This window comes from Pan troglodytes, chromosome 9, assembly GCF_028858775.2.
Source record: "Pan troglodytes isolate AG18354 chromosome 9, NHGRI_mPanTro3-v2.0_pri, whole genome shotgun sequence".
Classification (NCBI taxonomy): Eukaryota; Metazoa; Chordata; class Mammalia; order Primates; family Hominidae; genus Pan; species Pan troglodytes.
This window is the reverse complement of record NC_072407.2, coordinates 44,331,505-44,356,211: the sequence shown is the minus strand read 5'-3', so window position 1 is coordinate 44,356,211 and position 24,707 is coordinate 44,331,505. Positions and strand designations below refer to the sequence as shown.

The window sequence follows — 24,707 nt, the reverse complement described above, 5'->3', positions numbered from 1 at the left end:
CTCTGCCTCACAAAGTGCTGGGATTATAGGCATGAGCCACCGTTCCCGGCCATTTTCTAGTTTTTTAATGTCAGTTTCAGCTATTAGAGTTGAAATAAACAGATAATTATCTGTATTGTTTTTAGCTCATGGCCAGAGGGAAGAAGTAAGAGCAGGAAGTCTTTTAAATTTATGTACAATAAGCTATTTACAGATAAAAATCTTTTCCAGTGAAATTCATATGACACATTTCAATAAAATGCAATGACATTAACAAAGAAATGAAAGACTAATAAATCTAGAGTTGGTAAACTAAATCAAATAGATATATGTATATATTTATATATTGTATATATATAATACATATACATATATACATATACATATTTGCTATAGTTTACCCATGTCTTGATTTGTTAGTTATGTAACACACACACGTATGAAAGACATTCTGTGATTTTAAATTACTAAATTATATTGAGGGAATGGAACAGGCAGGGATGTCTAACACTAAATTTGTTTTCACTTGTATAGCATGATTTTAAAATATGATATTTATGTTATCTTCCTCCAGGTATAAAGAAGTATCTGCAGAAATCCAGAGCACTTATTAAACTTCTTTGAGTTTTCTCAGGAAGATCAATACCTGTTGGAGAAATTTTACTAAGGTAAGTTCCAAATACCACTAATCTATTCTTTAGGGGCTTCCATTCTAGCTGCTCTAGTTCAGAACAAAGTGAGGTTCACTAAGTCAAAAAAAAATAGACAAATAGAAAACCAGGCATTGGTTTATTAATGATGCAGTTAATATTTGGGGATAACATTTCACTGCATGTGGCAAAAACGAACTTCATAATATTTAACTACAGCATTAAATAGATTTTCCCATCCAGGCCCAAGAAGTGCGTGGCAACTGTAGGCTCTCCCAACATGGCAGCCTGCCCTGTGAAATTTCTAGTGTGGAGTAGCAGAGCTGAGTGTATCTTCCTTCAAGTAGCCCACTGTAAAGATGAAGGGGAAGAGAATGGGTTAAACTGTGATTGACGAAATCTTGCTTTGAGGTTCACAAATCAAATAAGCAACTCTACTGACCAAGAAGAAGGAAGCGAAAAGGGGTTAAAGAGAGGACAGAAGAGCTGCTATAATGGAGTTTCCTTCATATGGAAAAAAGAAAAATAGAAATGGGGAAGGAGTATTTTTTTTCTGTTACCATTGAAGGATCGGAGAGACCTACCAAAAAGGAAAAATGCTCTTTAGAGGTTGCATCAGGATTTTCTCAACCTAACAGCACACGAAGATAATTTCTCCTGGGTAATGGAGGCAGTCAAAGGAATGAGATTTTCCCTGCTTTAAGAAGAAATATTCTAGGCAAAATTTTTTCCACCTTACTCTTAGAAGTCAGGTATTTTCAGAATCACAATAGACATGTCTGTGCTATCACAGAGCAGATGACTATATAGTAGACTACTACCATTTATGTTTTTACTTATTTTTAAACAAAATAAAAACCCATTGCAGATAGTAATTTTCAATTTTTGAGGCATACTGTTAAGTTATTCTGTAAAGAGCAGGTGGAGGGAACAGTTTAGGTAGTAAATGGGCTTAGCTAACTCCTCAGTGGACTTGTCTCAATGGGGATTTGAAACTCTAATTTAATAACCCGTGTACATGGATTTATTTATTGGTAAAAACAAAACCAAGGAAATATAATGTATTGAAAATATAAAAAGGAATCATAAGCTTGAAGAAAGTAAAATAATGGGCTTGGTGCAAGACTGTGAACCAAGCCAAGTATCTGTAGAAGGTAGCAGGATTGACTTAATAGTCTCCATTAGATGCTGCCTCTGTAATGAATGAACCCTGCTCCTTTCATATTTGTGTTTCATCATCTAAGATTGAAGGTCATTTCATTCCAAAAAATGTTTGGTTTATTTTGATCATTTTACTTGGTCAAATTTTGATGATTTTTCCTTTTGACTAGACTGGAGCAGTAAAGGCAAAATAATAATAATAATAATAATAAATTAGACCATTGTGGCTTCTGTAGAGAAAGAGCAAGCATTCGGATTGACCACAGCACTGTAAATACATATTACAAGGAATAATTAATCATTGAAAACAAAATAGGCTTACTATCTGGGAGGTGATATCTATATTTGATATTATTTGGCATAGACGAGTATAGTGATGTTTGGAAATTGATTATTATCAATGTTCTCGGGTATGTCTTTCAAGAATACCAAAGGTCTACTAGACTGATCAATATTTTTAATTTGACACTCAAAACTTATACCTCTGGAAGCTAATATGTAAGCTTAAATGTATGGTTACATGTATAAAGGTTCTGATCCTGCCTGTGTTCACTTTGAAAGGAAGAGTCTACTCCTTGCTACCAGGTTGCTGCTGCTGCAGAGAATATGGACTTCTGCTCTCTAAAAGAGGAGCCTGGTTTCTCTCATCTTTCCTCTTAAGAATGGAATGGGAATACTTTAGATTTAAAATAAGCTGCTTCCTACCTTTAAACAAAAAGAGTAGCGTAGTGTTGTAACTTGGTAATGAGTGGCAAAAACCATATGTGAACTAATAAAACCATGAAGGAAGTAAAGTTAATATAGTAATTGAGAAGGTGATCTCAGGAAGGAACATGTAGGATGGACCAAGAGACATGCAGAGAGACGTTTCAGTATCTTGATGAAACACATAGAAGGGCATGGGTTTCAGGAAATATAATCACAAATGCATACATTGAGAAACTTGCCTGCATGGCTACAATTGTCAGTGAAGTATGAATTGGTGAAAAACAGGACAGATATGCAATTTATTGTCAGCTCTAGAATTTCAAGCTAGAGCATGCTTCTGCTAAGATTTCAGTCTGGATACTAAGTTATGCTTAGATCCTGTGGAAAGTATAACCCATTGTGCAAAGGGACACCTAACCCTAGAAAATTAAAATACTGTGATGAAACAAGAATGAGGAATAATAAGGAAATGGAAAGACTAGGACTGCTGTGAAAGAGCCAAATCCAATAATACTTTGCGAAACAATATTTAAAAAGGAATAAAGTAGTCCTAAGTCAGTAGGATGTCCTGCTCCTAAAAAAAAAAACAAAATACCCTAATTTAGGACCTTTACTGAAGACCGCAGAATTTCCCCAGATTAAGTTCAATAAAAGATGTTTGCATCATTGAATTTTAGTAAACATTAGTTGAATAAACGATTAAATGGTTAGATTGATTACAAATGTATGAGATTATTTTCCAAAATATACATTTGCTCATCTAATTTAGAATGAGTAAATCCCAGTTTTCTCCCTTTTTCCCATTTCCCACAGCCTTTATAACATCTTTTTTTTTTAGCATATTAGGGAACTAAATTTTTTTAAAAACCTGGTAACTTAAGAGAACACTATATAGATCTCCAATAGGTCTATCCTAAAGAGTTTATCTCAGAAATTCAAGGCTATCTGGTTTCCTGGCACCCATAAATCACAGCTTAACCAAATCACATCATAGTGAAAGCATCCTAAGTTTAATTTTACCTTGAGATTTATGAAGCTTCTAATGATATTTACAGTCACGCATATGATAAATAAATGCATAACAAGTTCTATAGAATGTTTGGATATTCAGAGAAATTTTCCAAGAACCCTTTGTGAAAGTTTATTAAACCCCTAGAGATCAGAAAATACAACCACTCATTTGATTAACTATCATAGCTCTTAATTTTCTGTTGCCTGTAAGCATTGTCATGCAGATTTTTCGTCCTATCTGAATTTATACTAATAGGATTTGGCCATATCCCTACTGATGTTTACTTCTGTCTTCTTTTTGCTAGTAGAGGGACTGAGAATTATTGTCTTCCAAAAGGTCATTAACTGATTAACTGGACAAAGCAACAGATTGGAACAAGTAAAGTTCCAAACAGCCTTGTCAGGTTTCTGATTCATTCACAAAAACTAGACATCTACATGAGTAAGTTGTGGTGGCTGTTACTTTATGATTGACATTTTTATCTAGCAACAAATAGAGTTCTACTTATTTCTGAAAACATATCTATAAATTGGATTCCCCCAATGTCTATAATGAGTTACATAATGTCAAGTGAGACAATATTATTGCCTCCAATCTAAAGAGAACTGAAAGAATATTTGCTATTATCACATCTGTGGGATTTTTTTTGATAAAAAAATGCATAGACTTTCTCCAGTTTGGGTTTTCTCTGAAATGTGGCTATATTGGTAGTGGCTAAAATAGTTATTAGATCTAATTCATAGAGCTCTTGCTAATAGAACAAACATGCCCACATTCCCATGATTCGGTCCTGGTTAACAAATCTGTACACCATAAATCTGATGTAGCCCTACTCAGGGAGATTGTAAGCTCTATGGGATGCCTCCTCATTGCTCTTTAAATTTAAAACCAAATTAAAGCATCCTGTAGTGGTAAGAGTTTAGAGAAAGAGCATTTTTATAAACTGCTGTTCAGAGTATAATTTGGTGTAACCCTTTCGGAGACCTATATGTTACGTGATTCAAATGTCTTTAAAATGTGCCACTTCCTTTTCTAAGATTGCAAATAAATCAGTGGACAAATGAAGACATATCTACAGGCATGATCATTAGAGTATTGTAAGCAGTTGCAATATATTGGAAACAACTTAAAAAACTAAAAATAGAGTGTGTTATATAGTTTATTGATATAATTAAACAGTATACAGTGTTTCACAATGCTGCTGCTGCTCTGAATGTATAGATATGGGAATATATTCATAATATTAATTTTAAATTTCTGATTATAAGAAATTATGTAAATGTGACATCAATAATTTTACATATTACATATATTAGGCATTTATATGTGTAGAAAAATATCTAGATAATAGTATTATATGAGGGTAACATTTCCTTGTTTTAAAATGAGAAATAGACATGTAGGTGCATAAACTAGGAGAATAAAATAAATTGCAAACTAAGCAGAAGCTATTTAAAGGATAAAAATGGCTTCTTCCTCCTCTAAAACACACACACATGCACACACACGCACACACACATGCACACACACACGCCATCCCTTTATAATCCGTATTGGGTTTCTTAATTTTTTCATTTTTTCCTGTCTGTGCAGTATTTTATTTTTTCAATTTTGTTTAACTGACATAATAATTGTACATATTTTGGGAGTATACAGTGATACTGCAATACAGATAATACATATTGATTAGCATATTCATCACCTCAAACCTTTACTATTTCTTCTTGTTGAAGCATTCAATATCCTCTTTTTAGCTCTATGAAACTGTATAGTATATTTTTGTTAACTACAGTTGTCCGATAGTGATACAGAGCACAAGAAATTATTCCTCCTTTCTAACTTTAATTTTGTATCCTTTAACAAATCTCTCCCCATCTCCCTTTCCCCTACACTTCCCAGACTCTACTATCTTCTGTTCTACTTTTTACTATTATGAGATCAACTTTTTTTTAGCTTCTACATTTGAGTGAGAACATGTGGTATTTAACTTTCCGTTCCTGGCTTATTTCACTTAACATAATGTCCTTCAGTTCCATCGATAATGCAGCAAGTGACAGAATTTTATTCTTTTTTATGGTTGAATAGTATTTTATTGAGTATATATACCATATTTTCATTATCCATTCATCTGTTTTTGGACACCTGAGTTGAATCCATACCTTGGCTATTGCCAGTAGTACTGCAATAAGCAAGGGAATGTAGATGTCTCTTCCTTATGCTGATTTCCTCTCCTTTGGATAAATGCCCAGTAATGTGATTGCTGGATCACATGGCAGTTCTATTTGTAGATTTTTGAGGAACGTTCATACTTTTCTTCATGGTGGTTGTACTTGTTTACGTTTCCAACAATGTATAAGAGTTCCCTTTTCTCTAGAGCCTCCCTAGCATTTGTTTTTTTGTTTTTCTTTTGTGATAATAGCCATCCTAACTGGGGTGATGATAACTCACTTTGGTTTTAATTGGCATTTCCCTGATAATTAGCGAGGTTGAACATTTTTTCATGTATTTTTGGCCATTTGTATGCCTTCTATTGAAAAATATCTATTCGGATCATTTAGCCATTTTTTTAAAAATCAGATTGTTTGCTTTGTTTTTCTTTTTGTCTTCTGTTTTTTATTTATTTTTTTATTTTTTGCTGTCAGGATGTTTGAGTTCTTTTTATATTCTGAATATTAATCTTCTGTCAGATAAATAGTTTGCAACTTATTTCTCCCATTCTGTAGGTTGTCTTTTCATTCTATTCATTGTTTTCTTGGCTGTGCAAAAGCTTTTAGTTTTATGTGATCCCATTTATTTGTTTTAGCTTTTGTTGCCCATGCTGTTGAGGTCTTATTCATAAAATGTTTTCCCAGACCAATGTGCTAAAGAATTTCCCCACGGGCCGGGCGCGGTGGCTCACGCCTGTAATCCCAGCACTTTGGGAGGCCGAGGCAGGCGGATCACGAGGTCAGGAGATCGAGACCATCCTGGCTAACGGTGAAACCTCGTCTCTACTAAAAATAAAAAATAAAAAAAAAAATAGCCGGGCATGATGTCGGGCACCTGTAGTCCCAGCTACTTGGGAGACTGAGGCAAGAGAATGGCGTGAACCCGGAAGGTGGAGCTTGCAGTGAGCCGAGATAGCGCCAATGCACTCCAGTCTGGGTGACAGAGTGAGACTCCATCTCAAAAAAAAAAAAAAAAAAAAAAAAAAAGAATTTCCCCTCCATGCATGTTTTCTTTTAATTGTTTCATAGTTTTGGGTCTTACATTTAGGACTTTGATCCATTTGAGTAGATTTTTGTATATTTAAAACTCTAGTTTTATGCTTCTGCATGTGGATATCCAGTTTACCTAGCACCATTTATTGAACAGATGGCCCTTCCTCCAATGTATGACATTGGCACCTTTGTCAAGAGTCAGTTGGCTATAGATATGTGAATTAATTTCTGGGTTCTCTATTCTGTTCACTGGCCCTGTGAATTTGTCATGTTTTCATGTTATCATGACTCCTCTGCCTTAATCTATAACAGTGATAATAACTCCTGCCTGTTGTTGTAAGTCATAGAATTGAAGGGCTGTCGCAGCCAGCAACATGGTAAAAGGCCTGGGAGGAGGCGAGGAGTAAAAACTAACATAAACAAATCTATTTGATCGATTACAAATAGGACAAAACAAAAAGAATGTGAGTTGTAATGTCCAGAGGTAGAGATTGAAAAGAGACTTTGAGGATGGTGAAAGGGAAAGGCAATAATATATTTGCCATTCACCAGTAAAGTAAAGCTAAGACCACTTCTGGTGTGATAGACATTTGGGTCTCAGTGAAAGGAGTGGATGAGTGGCAAAAATGATGGACTTAACAATTCTGCAAGCCTGTAAAGTGCAAAAGAGAGGGCACCTGGTCAGTGAAGCTATCAAGATGTTGCTTAGGAGAGCTTGAGCCTTCATGTAACTGCTGTCCAATCTCTGGAAGCAATTAAATGCTCAAATAAATGTCTTTCAGGTTAAGCTGACTACATTTTCATCCAGATTGTTGACACTATCCTTCTGCTAGACTATTGGAACCATGACCATACTGTATTCATGGAGTAGTTAGTATCTGAGAGGTAAAGGAAAATCCTTTTGCAAATAAGACTAAGACAGGAACCCCTCAATAGCTCTGGATTCCCTTGAATTTGCCTTTCTTTTAGCATTCTTGGATAAAACTGGGTTGGTGCTATGAAGGGTTGGGAATCCCTTTTTTAAAAGGTCTTGAAGACATCTATTCACGGAGAAGTTTACTTAACCCAGTCTACTTATCAATACCACTATCCTAAAAATAATGGCAGGTAATAATAAATGATGTGAATAAATTCCCATGCACATGGCTGGAACTAAGCTCCTTTACATGAATTATCTCACAGCACTGTTTTCACCTTTACTTCAAAGAAGGAGGAAGACAAAAGCTAAATAACTTATTTGTTCAAGATCATTCAAATGGAAAGAAGGTAGAAATGGGATTAAAATCTAGGCAATATGACTCAAATCTTCTCAAGCATTGGTGGCTCTATTGTTTATTTATGGTTACTGTTATCGATTAAGGTAACAATAATAATTCAAAGAAACTGACAGAAAGTATAACCAAGCAAGAGTTTCACGCAACTCAGAAGTTAAATTTTTCAAACTTTTTTTTATGTATCAACAGAAGGGAGTTGGTGAGTTAGAACTCCATAGTTCATCTTGAGTTCTCTTCTTTGGCCTTAACCCACATCTATGATAAATAACAAGACATAAGTGAAATCCATAGCTTTAAGATGCTGAGACATACAAAACCATAAAGCACTGTAATGTACATGAAAGGGGAAAAGTACTTTTTTTTTTTTTTTTTTTTGAGACAGAGTCTCACTCTGTCGCCAGGCTGGAGTGCAGTGGCACGATCTTGGCTCACTGCAACTTCCGCCACCCAGGTTCAAGCAATTCTCCTGCCTCAGCCTCCCAAGTAGCTGGGACTCCAGGCACATGCTACCACACCTAGCTAATTTTTGTATTTTCAGTAGAGACAGGGTTTCACCAAGTTGGCCAGGATGGTCTCGATCTCTTGACCTTGTGTATCGCCCATCTCGGCCTCCCAAAATACTGGGATTACAGGTGTGAGCCACCGTGCCCGGTCAGAAAAGCACATTTTAAGTGTGGTGCATTTGGCAAGTGGCAACCTTTTGGAAAACAGAGGTGAAATAAAAATTACCTGCTAAATCTCAGCTGTTGTACAGCATATTTCAGCTGAGAATACTTAAAAATAAAATGCCCAAGAAGGCAAACTATTAGAACTTCTATTTGTATGTGATCTTATTTTCTCTGTGTACAGAAAGAGATTTTCTTTCAATGTTGTCATTGTCCTCATTGAGCACTCACTCATTAAGTACACGTTTATTGAACATGTACATTATGCCACAAAATTAGGCACTAGGGTTACCCAGGAGGATAAATGCTGTCTTCTGTGAAGGGAAACAAAGACAGGCCCTGAGAGCTTAATATCTTAATAGTATGGTAGAGATAAGAGGAACAGATGCACATTAACATAAAGATAGATATGCTTGCCCATATACGCATATGCTATCTTGCCATACTGCAGGAGAGAAATATCAATCACACTGAGGATATTAACAGAATGTCTGGGTGGCTTCCGCCTTGATCACAGAAGATTTTATGGATGAGTTGAGTTTTGAAAAGTTTTGGAAAAAAAATGACAGGATAAAGTATGGTTGCACAGAATATGGAGATATTTTCTGTTTTGGCAGAGATAATGACACAAAGGATCTAAGGAATCCTCAGTATCTTTAAAAACTATAATTTGAACTAAGAGCCACCTCAGGTGAGCCATACAGTGTATCACATCCCGAATTAATGCATATGGTTTTCAAAATATCTTCAAATGGACCCTAAACAAAACAAAACTCTTTGGATTCTTCTTTAGGACCCAGTCTTTGGAAATGAGATAATATATAGTTATTATGCTTAATTCTAATAAATAAAGTAAACCAAAGTCCTTTTAAAGGCTTTGACTTTAAATCAAACCAGCATACAGTCAGCATTGAAATTAGCTTTTAAACTTAAAAAACATACTACTTCTGTCACCCCTGAATTCTTTATGGAGGGGGTGGGGTGGTTGTTGTGAGTTAATGCTTATAAGAGTGTAGCACAGTATCTGCCACATAGTACGTGCTCATTAAATGTAAGCTAAGCTAGTGCTTCTTTTTGTTACTTTAATAAAGATGATTGGAGGATACAGCACACAAATCATGCATGTACCGATTGATGCACGATTATAGAGAGTTCTGATTTTCCTTCAATAAAATAGGTTTAATGATGTTACTATAGCCTATAAATTGTGGCAAGCAATGTGGTACAATGATGAATAAGATAGACTGCTACCTGGAAGGGCATCAGAGTCTGTTAGGGCCCATTTTCAACTAACCACAATAGTTACTTTGGGGTTCTGATTCATTCCTTATTTACCTATGAATTCCTAAGGAATTCAGGGACCTCAAAAGCATTTTCCTTTCATAAGAAAGCATTTCAAAATGCCTCTATCACACTGTTCTATTGAAGCATGGTTGTACTTTTGAAAATATGTTCCAATTTATAAAATACTTTTACCCTCTTCAAAATATGATCTTCATGATTATTCATGAAGTAAGAATAGGGCTGCGGGAAATAAGTGGAGAAGTGGGGGGATGATTGGAGGAAACTGATACTTCACGGACTTAAATGACTCTCCCAAGCTAACCGAGTTAGTGAGTAAGAAGGCAGTACTTTCTTCTACATTAGGTTGCCTCCATATAGGATGAGCCAGTCACCTTTTATTCCCCTGACTCCAGGCAGGGCCAGCAGGAGGGAAGAAGATGGGCCTCCGGCATGCTTCCACAGAATGTTCAGCATCCCTCCTCAACCATCCTTTCCTTTCTCTTGTCAAACATATCTTCTTCCTGCTTCTGGGGGCCTGAGCAGCCATTTAAGATCATACTTTTGGTGGGGCATGGTGGCTCTTGCCTGTCATCCCAGCATTTTGGGAGGTCCAGGAAGGTGGATCGCTTAAGCTCAGGAGTTTGAGACCAGCCTGGGCTACATGGTGAAAACCCATCTCTACAAAAAATACAAAAAATTAGCTGGGCGTGGTAAAGCACACCTTCAGTCCCTGCTACTTGGGAGGTTGAGGTGGGATAATCACTTGAGTCGTAGAGGTGGAGGTTGCAGTGAGCTGAGATTGTGCAATTGCACTCCAGCAACAGAGCAAGATACTGTCTCAAAAAAAAAAAAATACACTTCTGCTCCTTTCTTCTCTGTCCTGTTCACTCAAAAATATTCTACCCTGTAATAATAATAACTGAAATAAAATATTGTCTACTCATATAATGCAATATTATTTGGCAATAAAATGGAATGAAATACTGATATGTGGTATGGCATAGATGAACCTTGAAAACATTATGCTGAGTGAGAGAAGCCAGACACACAAGACCACACATGGTATGATTCCATTTATATGAAATATTGAATATGAATATGATATGGATATATATATCAATTTGAATATACAATAAGCAAATCTATAGAAATAGAAAGTAGATTAGTGTTTACTGATGGCAGGGTGAGGACTTGAGAATGACTGCTAATAGTACCAAGTTTCTTTCTCAGATGATAAAATATTCTAAAATGACACTGTGGTGATGGTTGCATAACCATGAATATGCTACAATACAGCCTGTACTGGTGTGAACAAACCATTAAGGGTGACTCTGGTGAGGGCTCAGAAGGAGTGGAAGTGAGCTGTAAAGAAAGTTCCATACTTCTTAGAGAATACCTATATGATCATGAACAGAATGTTGGTAGAAATATGGATGGTGCAGCCCATTCTGATGATTCATATGCATGTCCGTTTTATTGGCTCATGTAACCAGAGTAGCTTCAAGTATGACTACATCTAGATGTTCAATACCTAATAAGCTGAAACATAGAATCTATCACTCTTAATCTCATAGCTCTACTTCTCTCACTGCTGACATTTTTCTTGGGCTGGCTTTCGTATGTGGTGGCAATGAAATTCCCAAACTACAGATTCACCTTCCATCATTTTGGCCACCTCAGTGGATCAAGGGTTTCTCCCTCCTTATACTCCATGGAAAAAAAAGTTTGTGGTTGGCTTGAGTCACTTGCCCAGAAATTATGTTAACTGACAGTATAAGGTATTTGACCTCCTGCCTTCCTCTTATAAGGACCCTTATAATTACATTGGACCCACCAGGTCATCCAGGATAATCTCCCATTTCAAAATTTGTGACTTAATCATACCTGCAAGGTCCCTTTTGCCATGTATGAGACATAGCCACAGGTTCCAGAGATTCAAATATGGACATTTTTGGGAGGTTGAGGGGAGGCATTATTCAATGTAACATATTTACAATGCTATGAAGTGTTAATGTTGGATCTTTAATCCATGTTTCCCAAATTGAAGATCAGTTTCCCTTCTACTTTATCACAACTGCATCAGCGGCCATGCATAAGCTTGGCTAGATTTCAAACTCTCTGGGAAAAGAGAATTGCACCTGCCATAGCAAACAACTGTATGTGTGGTGGGGGAGAAAGTGTGATTGTTTTCTGAAATCACAGGAAGAGATGGGGGGGAAAAGGTTCAGTTTCAGTGCCATCACTCTACACTAGCAGTGCCTCCTTGGCTCTCTTTTTTGATTAATAAAGCAATAATGTAGATTTGCTTGTACCTCCTTTATTTGATAAATTCTGTTTCTAGCGAAATAATACAAATTCCATCAGTAGGCAAATCACTTAATAGTTTTCAAATGACAACTATAATTCTTTCTCAGCTGTTCCTACATGTGCAAAGAGAAACAGAGAATTAAGGCAGTTGCATGAATAATTTAAACAATAAACCTCTATTGGCTCAATTATCTGACTATTTCAACAAGCATCTGGAGACAAGTTTAATTTTGTATTCTCTAACTTTTTTTTAGTTTACTTTAACATTTTTAGTCATTTCTTTATAATAAGTCATTTGTTTCGTTTGTGTCCTAAATAAAATTTAACAAACATTTAATGAGCAACTAATATATGCCAGCAACTGTGCTCATTTATCTGGTGGCTAAAAAGACACAAAACAATGAATCTCATTCTCATGCAGTTTTCAGTTTCAACAGGAGAGATGATACAATTATATACATAACTATACAACATGGCAGAAGGCAAAGGTCGTGATTGAACAAAAATGACATTTGAAAGTATTTAGAGGGAGAAATATCATGCAGTTGGAAAGAATTAGGGGAAACTTCCCCTAGGAAAAAGAATTTTAGAGGATGGATAGGCATTTGCAAGGCAGAAGCTGGGTGAGAGAGTGTTGCAGTAGACAGAGCTACACAGGCAAGGGAGCAGGACAATTCAGGACTAATCTTGGGAGACACAATTCTATTGATTATGCTGGGGAATAGGGAACAAGCAAATTTCTCCCAATCATTCAAAGAAAGAAAGAAAGGGACAATTTATGTCCAGTATTTAAAACTATCTAATTTACTCATCCCAACACCCTAGCGGTTTTCAGTGGAGCGGTGGGGAGGAGAGAATTATTCATGTCTGTAGACATTTTGATTGTCATAATGGGGGGTAGGAGGTGGAGTGGGGAAGAGAGGATGCTACTGCCATCTAGTGGGTACCAGCTAGGAATGCTGCTAAACATCCTACAGGACCTAGGGCACCTCCCCAAGCCAAAAAAACAAAAATAAAAAAAGTTGTATATAGATAGATAGATATTAGATAGATAGAGATAGATAGATACATAGATACATAGATATCTAACTTGAAATACCAATTGTGCCACAGAGAGAAGAAAAAAACCCGGATAACCTTGTGAGGTTGTACTATTATTTTCACTTATTTTATAGATGAGTAATCGAGATCTTTTGAGATTGCATAGCACATCTTACCCAAGATCATTAAATAGTGAATGGCAGTACAAGCTCAGGGCCATGTTATAAAGGGTAATGAATGGGGATATAGGCATGCAGCTAATGAGAGTCTCTGAACGTGGGCGTGGCAATCATTGGAGCTACAGTGAAATGACAGTGCACATGAAGTGCTGAGCACAGTGCCTGACACAGAGTAAGCACTCAATAAGTGGACCATGCTGCTTTGCATCACAGCTGGTGTTTTTGACTGTGTATTAGCCATGGGTGGGTTGGATTGGGGCAGGAGCATATGATGGGAAGAGTGGTCAGGATCTGAACTGGAGTGAAAGCAGGTAGAGTGTAAAGGAAGGGACACATGCCATACACTTTGTCCATGTGAGAATGAAAGAACCTGGCACATAAATGAATGTGTGGGTGTGTATCGGGGACAGTTTTGAAGGTGACTCTGGTTTTGAACATGAGAAACTAATTTTCACCTCACTACCATGAAGTGAGCAGCTGCTGTGTTAGGAATTATTAGACTTATTTAAAACAGACAAACTGAGACACGGAAAGGGAAAGCAATTAGTTCAAGGTCACACCATATTTTGAGATTTCTTTTGACACTTTGGAAGAGAAAAAGGCTAACCTTTTTAAAGATACAATAACTAAATCCTTATAGGAAAGATAAGGACAAAATGACATTTTCCTTAATATACTTCCAAAAAATAGTTTTAACATTAATGTTGCTATACATTTATGTTGATGAAAGTGACTTTAAACTCTAGTCAGGCAGTCTGGCCGAATGACATAGGTGGAGACACCAAGGAAGAGCTGCTCAAAGAGAATGGGCCGAAGTTCTGTTTCGTTGGTCACATTCGCTACATTATTAAGGGAAAGCCAAAAAACAACCTCGTTGGTCAAGTAACCACATGTAGAAGACAGAACCCATAGTAACGCACAACTTGGTATCATACATTTATTAATAACAGCAAATATGACTAATAATTGAGTGCTTATTGGATGCCAGCAACTGTGCTAACTATTCTTCTGCATTACTTCATATTAATCTTTGTAATTCTGTAGAACAGGTGTAACCGGTTATTGATGAGGTCTTTGAGGCTTAGAGAGGTTAAATAACTTACCAAAGTCACACAGCTAAGACATAAGGGAGCCAATACTGAAACTTCTGCTGTTGGGCTTAAGAGCCCAGGCTTTTATCCAATGTTGTCTATGTATGGCTAGAAGTTAAGAACATACAATCTTCCTTTTTTTTTTTTTTTTGTATTTGACAAATGTAAATACAACTGGATACATAGTCATCATTCAGTTAAGACCTACTTAGGGGTGACCTGAGAATATTTGCTACAGAAACAGCATGTTGCCTTCTCAAATCTCTACCTCGACTTCTTATCAATATTATGCAGTTGATTTCCAGATCTAACTTTTACCATCTTAGCTATTCATTCAAAAATTTGAATCCTGCACTTGCTTTGTGCTTGGTACCATTCTATGAGTGGAGTATATGCCATGAACAGGAAAGTAAGGTCTGTACTCTCATGGACAACACATTTCAGCAGAGGTAGACAACTCCATTCATAAAAACAGACATCAGATAAGGGTTCTGCAGAAAATTAAAATGTTGCAATAGACATGGGGTAGCCACTTGAGTTGCTTGAGAGGGATGACCTCTCTTACAAGATCAAAAAGATCAGTCTGCAAAGAGCAGAGGGGAATGTTCTAGGCAGAGAAAACAGCTAGGGCCATGGCCCTATTCGAGCACTAAAAGAATGCCCATACGCCTGGAGAGGCTAGTGCTAGGGCAGGAAATGTGGGATAAGGTTGATGCCTGTAATCCCAGCACTTTGGGAGGCCAAGGAGGGTAGGTCACGAGGTCAAGAGATTGAGACCATCCTGGCTAAACACGGCGAAACCCTGTCTCTACTAAAAATACAAAAAATTAGCTGGACATGGTGGCACGCACCTGTAATCCTAGCTACTTGGGAGGCTGAGGCAGGAGTGCTCAGGATCTGAACTGGAGTGAAAGCAGGAGAATCACTTGAACCCAGGAGGCGGAGGTTGCAGTGAGCCGAGATCGCGTCACTGCACTCCAGCCTGGGCGACAGAGCAAGACTCTGTCTCAAAAAAAAAAAAAGGTTGAAAGTCTAAAAGAAGTTGAGAATTTGAAGCCAGGTAAAAGAGGATTTTATAAGTCAATACAAGGTATTTTAATTTTATTTCTGGTATAATGAGATGCCTTTGAATGAATCTTACTCTCTTTCTCTAGACTTTCTTGTCTAAAAGGGTAGCTTCTGAGGTAGAGAAGAAGTTAAAGATACTAAGAAAAACTAATTTTACCTTGACTTTATTAGTTAATATTTCGTTTGAATAAAAGAGAGTGAGCAAAACCCCAAACTCTTTCAGTAGCTTCATTTATATCTGAAAGATGTGTTTTTTGACACTTCAGTCAATCAGTGGGTGCCATTAATCTACGTATTATGTTACCAGAAACTGTGTTTCTTCTTGACTTTCCTTTTCTTTTTGTTCTTCTCAGGAAATTAATTCACATCATTTTCATTTGAAATCTGGTGGCATTTAACTGTACAGGCACTTAGAGGCACCCTCCTATGAGTTGAAGCTTAATTTAATTGCATTACTTGTCAGCAGCACCTTAAGGAAAAAGAGCTAGGTCTTCCAGGCCCCTCAATATCCCCAAATTACAAGTGGAAAATGACTTGATACAGGTCTGTAGGCCTCTATGGAGGGAGCTTCTGAAATAGTTGACTTTGGTGAATGATGTTGGCAATTTGGCTCCTAACATTTTTTCAGTGTTGTATTTTACTGCAAAAGGAACCTTTGAGCAAGTGTTTGTAAGATGTCATCAATTTCACTTTAGAATTTGGCTTTTGAAAAGGCTGCATTTGGAAACTTTTGGGAGCATTTCCTGCAATTATAGTTTAAGACAATTGGTTTATGAAAGGTTGAATAATATTCAATCACATTGCTCTGTTGATCTACCTGAAAGCACTTCATCAGGCAGAAATATTCTAATAAAAGCATAAAATCTAAAAGCCCAAAGGTCTCTCAAAGGCTATAAGTCTGCTGAGGCCCAGACTTTAACACTTTTTATGTCCTTAAAGTGAACATACAAGTGGCCCAGTATAGTGCTTTCAAGTTTTCTTTTGTCAGATATTTGCATTTTAAAACAAAACTAAATAAAAGAAAAAAAAGTTTTAATTGTAAAATTATAAGAATTAATCACAAATTGAAGATTCTTGCTTTAAATTCAAGTAATTAATAGGACAATCCCACTATAATGGCCTTACTCTTCTCATTTAGCTCCAGTGGAAATTTAAGCAGGCACAATGTTTAGGAATTCCTAATCTAATATAAGCTTGCCTTAAAGGCCTAACCACAACTTGCAGCCTATGATTGAGCTACTCCAGTGGCAGGAAAATCACCCTTATAAGGAAGCCCATCCCATGTTCATAGAGCATTATTTTGAGGGAGTACTTCGTTATATTGATTGAGAGTTATGCATGGCCGCCAAATAGAATATCACACGTGCACACACTCACACACATACACAAACAAATATGCAAATTAATAAAACTTTGTAGATTCTAACCCTTGACATTTCTTATACCCACCTTTCTCTCTCCAACTCCAGATCTTCTACATTTGTTTAGATCCTCGTAACCTCCAAGTTTCCCAATTTCTCTCTGGTTTTCAGTTGTTCTTCTCTGATTCATCTGCATACTGCCTCTGGGATAACTTTTGTAGACCCCAAACTTATCATGTCACTTCTTATTAGCCCCCAGTGATGTTCCTTTACCGTTTGAAAAAACTCCTCAAAAAGAAAAAAATAATAATTCTTGATGTGGCTGTTATATGGAGGTTCATTTCTTGGCATTTTATCTTCTTCCCTGCCACACATTTCCCTTAAGTTCCAGCCTTAAAGTATTTGCAGTTCTCCTAAAGCACAAACAATGAATGTTTGTCAGATTCAGACTGAGGTCTATGAAATTCCAGACTTGCTGTTCTTGGCTCGACTCCATGCTGTTTTCTTGGATCAAGCATACACCCTTTCTAAATATACAGTAATCTTTTACAAAAATATAAGTGTGTCTGGGAAATGATGAAAAGTTACTAAAGCATTGCTAAGTCATAGTATATACAGAACCCACTGAAATTGATATTCAATAAATATTTGCTCATTCAATACATAAATGGATTGAATTGGATAGTACTAAAGTGTTAGCACCTATGTACAAATTATTGTATTTAGTATCATTCTTCTGGAGAAGGGAACTGCTTAAGGTTCAGGCCTTGGGCTATTATAAAGGAATAAAAAAAAAGACAGAAAAGAAGGATGGGCCTCTTCAAAGAAACTTTGTTCTGATAATCATAATTTTACCATTCTTTAACCATAGAGGTCAAAGAAAAACAATTGACAGTATGAACAGTGAAAAATCCCTGTGGCCTTTTTAATGGAACCCCTAAAATAAATAAGAACAATAACAAAAGATTGTGGAAACATTCATAAGAATTAAAGTAAAAAATTGAAATTCAATGTGACATAATTGTTATCCTAGTGAAAATGCGAACTTCCATAAATATTCTTAAAATTTCACTAGAAATCCTTTTCAAGATTGTCAATTGAAGGTTGTGATAAAATGTCAAACACTCACTCACGTAACAGTTACTCTGTGTTCACTCCATGCAAGGAGACCACAAATCTGGGACATACCCCACAGTCTTTATTAGCCACAAGCATATTTATTTTATCTCTTATTGCTCCTATAAAACTAACACAGTTTTTGATGGATTAGGTAGATATGTATAGTGAATCAAAGGATTCCTAAGCCCCTTCCATTTTGAAAGTCTTTATTTCTTTATACATACTTATTTTCATTTTTCAAGGCATTATTTTATTCAGGTGATAAAAGTGTCTCCATTTTCGGTGTCAATATCAGAAATGATTTTTTCATAAGTCTACAGCATCCCTTACAGAGTCATTTTTGTCTCTTAAAAGTGTGTATATTAGAGACCTGGACATTTAAAAATGCAAATTGTTTAACATTATTTCAGTCATGAGCGACTAAATCAGCTGGAGGCCTGGAACCACAGATGTGCTAAATGAATCTTCAATGTGAAGAGAACTCAATTTTGAAATCTATGCCTTCATCTTCTGAAAGCACAATAGTAATGCGGTGGGGAAAACAAGGCTATCATTTCTTGAATCTGCACTGCATGGCTGATGCTAAAATAAAGTGACATTCTTTAGGAATTGTTTAGTATCAAGTGCTGATTTAGCTGTATAAAATGCAGCTGTCTTTCCAAATTACACAACTGGATTCACACCATCTCCTAATTCCTGGTGAAGTTTTAAAGATACCTTTATGGGCAATTTTCTTCCCAGTGCAAAGATTCCTAATTTAGACAGTACAAAAATACTACCACATAGTATCTATGCACACATACCTTCTCCCTTAGAAACATTTAATAAAGGAGATTGTGTTTTTAAAGTGATTGGGTCACTATTTAGAAAGGATATGTAAAAGATAACTGAGTTGAAGGCCATTCAGAAGTGGTTGCCAAATTGTCATACCATTGTTTCTTTCAGCTTTCTTCTTATTACTTTAAGTCACTCCTCAAATTTGTCATGTTGCCTCATGTGGTCTGAAAAAGGGAGAATTATCTGTCAACATGCTCCCCTTCGCCAATGCCCTTCCTTCCCAAGCTTCTTTAGTGATTGATATCCTCCTAGGAAGATTATCAATGGGTAACCCTCCATATCTGTGGGTTTCCCATCTGTGGATTCAACCAATCACAGATCAGAAACCTTCCAGAGAGCCTGGTACAGTGCTCACACCTGTCCTAGCTCTTCTGGAGACTGACGTGAGAGAATCGCTTGAGCCCGGGAGTTCCGGGCTGTAGTGAGCCAGGATTGTACCACTGCATTCTAGCCTGAGCAACATAGCTAGACTCTGCCTCTTAAGAAATAAAAACTTCACAGAATTTCAAAAAGCAAACCTTGAATTTGCCAAGTGCTGGGTATTACATTGAATCCTGAAGAATGAAGTGATGTGTAGGCATTGAATTAGGATTGTATTAGGTAAGTAATCTAGATACGATTTAAAATGTATGTGAGGCTGTCCACAGATTACATGCAAATACTATACTATTTTATATAAGGGATCGAGCATCCTCAGATTTTGCAGTCTGCTGGGATCCTGGAATCAATTCCCCACAGATACAGAGGAATGACTGTATTTCAAAAGCTGGACTCTTTGGATCTGTACATGGCATCTAATAGTTGATCACTTCAACCATAGCTGAGTTTGTAAGTTAGTTAAGCTTTAACTCTGTTAATCTTTGGGTAACAAATTATTTTTTCTTAGAATGCATTTTGTTCTTTGTCCTCTGGCTGCCAAATGGGCAATTCTGCAATCATCAACTACATCCACATTCATGAAGCCTTGAACACATTAGCGTTTCTGATATGGTTTGGATCTGTGTCCCTGTTGAGTCTCATGTCAAATTGTAATCCCTAATGTTGGAGGTGGGGCCAGGAGGGACATGACTGGATCATGTAGGCAGATTTCTCATGAATGGTTTAGCACCATCCCCTTTGGTACTCTCCTCACGTTAGTGAGTTCTTGTGAAATCTTGTCATTTAAAAGTCAGTAGCACCTCCCCTTTCTCTCTCTCTTACTCCTGCTCCCACCATGTTCACACATTGCCTTCCACCATGAGTATAAGCTCCCTGAGGCCTCCCCAGAAGCATATGCTACCATGCTTCCTGTAGAGCAGAACCATGAGCCAATTCAACCTGTTTTCTTATCAATTACCCAGTGTCAAGTATTTGGTATAGCAATGCAAGGACAGCCTAATACAGTTTCTATTTGTGAAATCCTCTTGGTCTGGCCCCACATTGAGGTAGCTACTGTCTCCTCTGTCTTCCATCCCCAGCTCTTTACACTTCTGTAAAATTCTGACCATATTATCTCACCATTGATTGTAATTAGCATAGCTACTATCTATCCACGTTCTTCCCCCAACCAAGTGGACAGTTCATTCATCTAGTCAATCAAAATTTATTAAGAGGTCAAAGGACCAGGCACTGTGTTAAGCAACATAGGTCCCAATACATGTTAAAATAACTAGTTCTTCATTTAATTGGCTATTCAAGTATTTTTCCCATTCATGTTAGCTATTTCAAGAACTATTTTTGTATTTAAACTATGAATCTTTTCCTATGCATTACAAATAGTTTTGTTCAATGTTGTGGTATCTTGTCATTGTACATATGGAACAGATTTTCCTTTTAATGTTTGTTCATTTAAACTTCTCTCTCATCTACTTTCCTTTTACACAAGCTAGCTGGTATTAGAGAGGAGCTAGAATGGGTAAGAAGAAAGGTGAGTGGCAGAGTCCACTCAGGAACCTGATAGTGGTCTCTCTAAAGTAATAAAGAGAAATAGGTACACTCTCTTTGGCACACATCTGTGAGCCATTCCTGAGACAGCATCAACAGGTGCTATCAGGAAAGTAAAGGTGACAGAGGAGTTAGTGATGATTTCCATAATGCTTGGCACGTAATTGGGGATCATTATGCATATGTTTAAATAAGTGACTGATTAGATAGTCACTAATGTGGACACTTTCTTTCCAGCAAACCCCAGTAATCACTAAGGACCTTTGTTATTCATAAGGGAGAGAGGTTGTAGTTGATTGCAATGATCACTCTGATTCTCCATTTGCTTTCGTTTTATACAACTTTGCAGTAACCTCCTGATATGGTCTGGCTCTGCGTCCCCACCCAAATCTCATCTTGAATTGTAATCCAAATTGTAATTGCCACGTGTTGGGGGAGGGACCTCATGGGAGGTGATTGCATCATGGGAGCATTTCCCCCCATGCTCTTTTCAAAATAGTGAATGAGTTCTCAGGAGATCTGATTTTGTAAGGCAGTTTTCCCTGCTCTTCCTAGCTTTCTGCCACCTGCCACCATGTAAGACATGCTTCTTCCCCTTCTGCCATAATTGTAAGTTTCCTGAGGCCTCCCCAGCCATGTGGAACTGTGAGTCAATTATACCTATTTTCTTTATAAATTAGCCTGTCTTGGGTATATCTTTATAGCAATGTGAAAACAGACTAATACGCCTCCCCTTGAAGGTGGAATGGCCTGCCCTATTCCCTGACAATGGGCTCAACTAAGTGATTTTCTTTGGACAATGGGAAGTTAGCTGATACTATTCACACAGAAGCCTGAGAAGGTACTCATGATCTTCTGCTTGCTCTCTTGGATTTCTGCCATTGCCAAGAAATATGCTTGGTCCAAGCTGAAGAAGAGAGAGAGAGATGTATGTGGGGTGGAGCCCAGTTGCACCAGTGACTATAGCTGAGACCATTCTAGATCAGCAAGCAGTTAACTCAGCCACTAGATCAAAAAGATCAAAAAGAGCCACTTAACCAATTTCTGACCAGCCTTTAGAGTCATGAGAAATAATAAATGATTGTTGTTTTTAGCTATTAAGATTTCAAATGGTTTATTATGCACTCATTGCTAACTGATTCAAAAGTTATACTTCATTGCTGAAATCATCTTATTTGGTGGCATCTTCTCTTAGCTTTTCTATTTTAATAATTATAAGTATCTCATCTTTTTAGAATTTTGTGCACCACAGTGAAAAGAATAGTCGGTAAGAGACCAAAAAATGTAGGTCTTTCCATTTCCTAAGAGCATTATCTTAGACATTTATTCACTCAACGGTGTACAAAGCATTAGAAATACAGACAATGCTCTTGTGAAATCAATTATGGTTTGGGGGTTGGAGGGGGACATAGACATAAGCAAATAATTTCTATCCATCACAATAAGTAATAGTAGGAAATATGTGTTATAACCACAACCTCTGAGATGAAATAACCTGAGTTACAATCTTGCCTCTATCACTTCCTAGCTAGGTGCCCTTATTTAACCTCAACTCCAATTTCATCAATGGCACCTACTTCATAAGATTGTTGGAAGGATTACATGAACTGAAATATGTAACATACATAGAGACAGGCTTGGCACTCGCAAGCTCTCATTAAATGCTAGTTATTAAAACAAATGTTAAAAAGTATGAGAGAACAAAAAATAAGACTACATGGGATGAGGGCTGAGTGGAGAAGTAGCCATCATGGGTCGGGGGGGGACCTTGAAAAAAAAGCAGAAATTTGCACATCAGTATTTAGGACTTTAGGATCTTTTATCTATATTTCAAGAAATAAAGAATAGAGGATTATTAGGATATCATCTAGTTCCAAAATACAATATCTATAGAATATTATCTAATGTAAAATGTTTAGTAAACTCCTGCTGAGTATTGAATTTTAAATTCAAAGTAGTTTTGAAAAAATAAGTTGTTTTAATGAAATTAATTCACATGTCATTACGTGTGACTATACAGGCAAGCTTGATACGATTATCCCGGAGGATATTCTGGTCCCTATGTAATACTATTGGAAGTGAAAAGAGAATATTTATTTCCAGGATTTATAACACAGCATAAAGACACAAACTTTAAGTATGTATTGTGCTTCAATAGAGTTGCCTACAGCTTGTTAAATCCAATTAATAAACACAATAGACACATTCACTTTTTTATTTGTAAGCAAAGTTACTGAATTTGTTCTATTTACTATTCTGTATTTCTGATTACAAGATGCTGTCCCCTGCTGTTTGCTAAAGATTACACCAGCTATAGTCACGAACATAGAGTGAAATAAGATAACAGTTTTGTTTAATGACTCACATCTACAAATCAGAGAAGAACAAAAGTAGAAATCTGCATGTCCATAGAACAAATCTAGCATGCTAGCACTGTGCCTCCTTTTCTCCCAAGTCATGTCATTTCAATAAGCATTTTGTCCTCTCCATGCTTTTGGTAACTAGATGGGCTAATGGGAAGGGTGGTGGTGTAATATTATTTCTTCTAAAAGAGCTTTTATAAAAATTTTTACTTGAACACATACTCTGTCATTGTTAATAGTACCTGGCAACCTCTACTGCATAAATATCTATAATTATGTTTTTTTTCAGCAACAATTTGGTTTGCGTGTGTACTTTCATGACAGTTAGCTTGTCTACTGCTTATTCCAATTCTTTTTGGGTGAGGTCATTCAGTGACAAATGTGGTATTGCCATCCTCTGAAAGGGTTACAAATTCATGCCTGGCATTCAGGGCAGAAAATGACAGCCTGCATGCTGATAATTGATATACAGCTGTTCCCCATGTTACCAAAACCTTAATGTTATCGCAAAACTGGAAGAACTGGCATTGAGTAGATCTGGGTTCAAATTTTGGCTGTGTCATTTACCAAGTTTGTGATTTTAAGCTTCATTTTTTCCATCTTCAAAATCTCTCAGGGTGTTGTTTTGAGTACTAAATAAGGTGATATATATGAGAAAAGTGTAACAAAAAACCATGCCATATGGATGCTCAATAATGACTGGTTCAATCTAAATCTAAAAATGAAAGCCATGTGACGAATTCAAGGTCATATAGTGTGAATGAGTCAATGATGTGGGTAAAGATACTGTAGCTGCTGAAGGGGAAGGTTAACAGGAAAGGGAAGCTGTTCCTTTTTCCCTTTTGGCCAAATAGCACTTATCTGTCCCTGCTGCTTTGCCTAATAGATTAATTCATTCTGATAGTATTAAAGATGTCTGGTAGAGAGCTAATAATCAGCTCTGAAAAAAACAAATCATTGGCCTTCCTTTGCTGTCAAAATCCCTAAAAAGAAAATTTTCGTTTCAAATGGCTTCTAGCTTACTTCAGAATCAGAGGATAGACTCCTTTGAAGCTATCTAGTGCAGCTAGTGACAGTACTTTTTAATCATTTATTAGTGGATAAACTATAATTGGCATATAAGGGTAAGAGCTTCAAAACACAAATTAAAGTCAACTGCCCACTAGTGTTTTGAATCAATCAATACAGCATTCACTTAAAAATAGAAGCAATGCCATTAACCCTCGAGAAATTCACATTTTCATGTAATTCATAACATCAAAGCTCTCCAAAAAGATGGGGAAATTACAATAAATCACAATCCATGTGTAAGGAAAAGTCTTTCCCCTTGCATGTACTGACATCTGAGATGCACGTTACAGCATGCTCTCAGTATGCAAAGAACATTACAGATGAAATTTTTTTAACTCTAAGCAAGGAAATACCGTGTAGTATAATGGGAACAGAAGAGGAAAAAAATAGCATTTTGTATAAACTTAGATATGT

The 24,707-nt window shown here is 36.7% G+C and overlaps 1 protein-coding gene across 14 annotated transcripts in view; it reads left to right on the top strand.

Moving 5' to 3' along the window:
* LRRC4C (leucine rich repeat containing 4C) overlaps nucleotides 1-24,707 on the top strand; it is a 1,339,817-nt gene that overhangs the window by 1,135,426 nt on the left and 179,684 nt on the right. For all 14 annotated transcript variants that reach the window (XM_024347053.3, XM_024347051.3, XM_024347050.3 and 11 more), the window contains one exon: nucleotides 554-647. The gene's annotated coding sequence lies outside the window, so the exon portion shown is untranslated. The remainder of the gene's footprint in view (nucleotides 1-553; nucleotides 648-24,707) is intronic.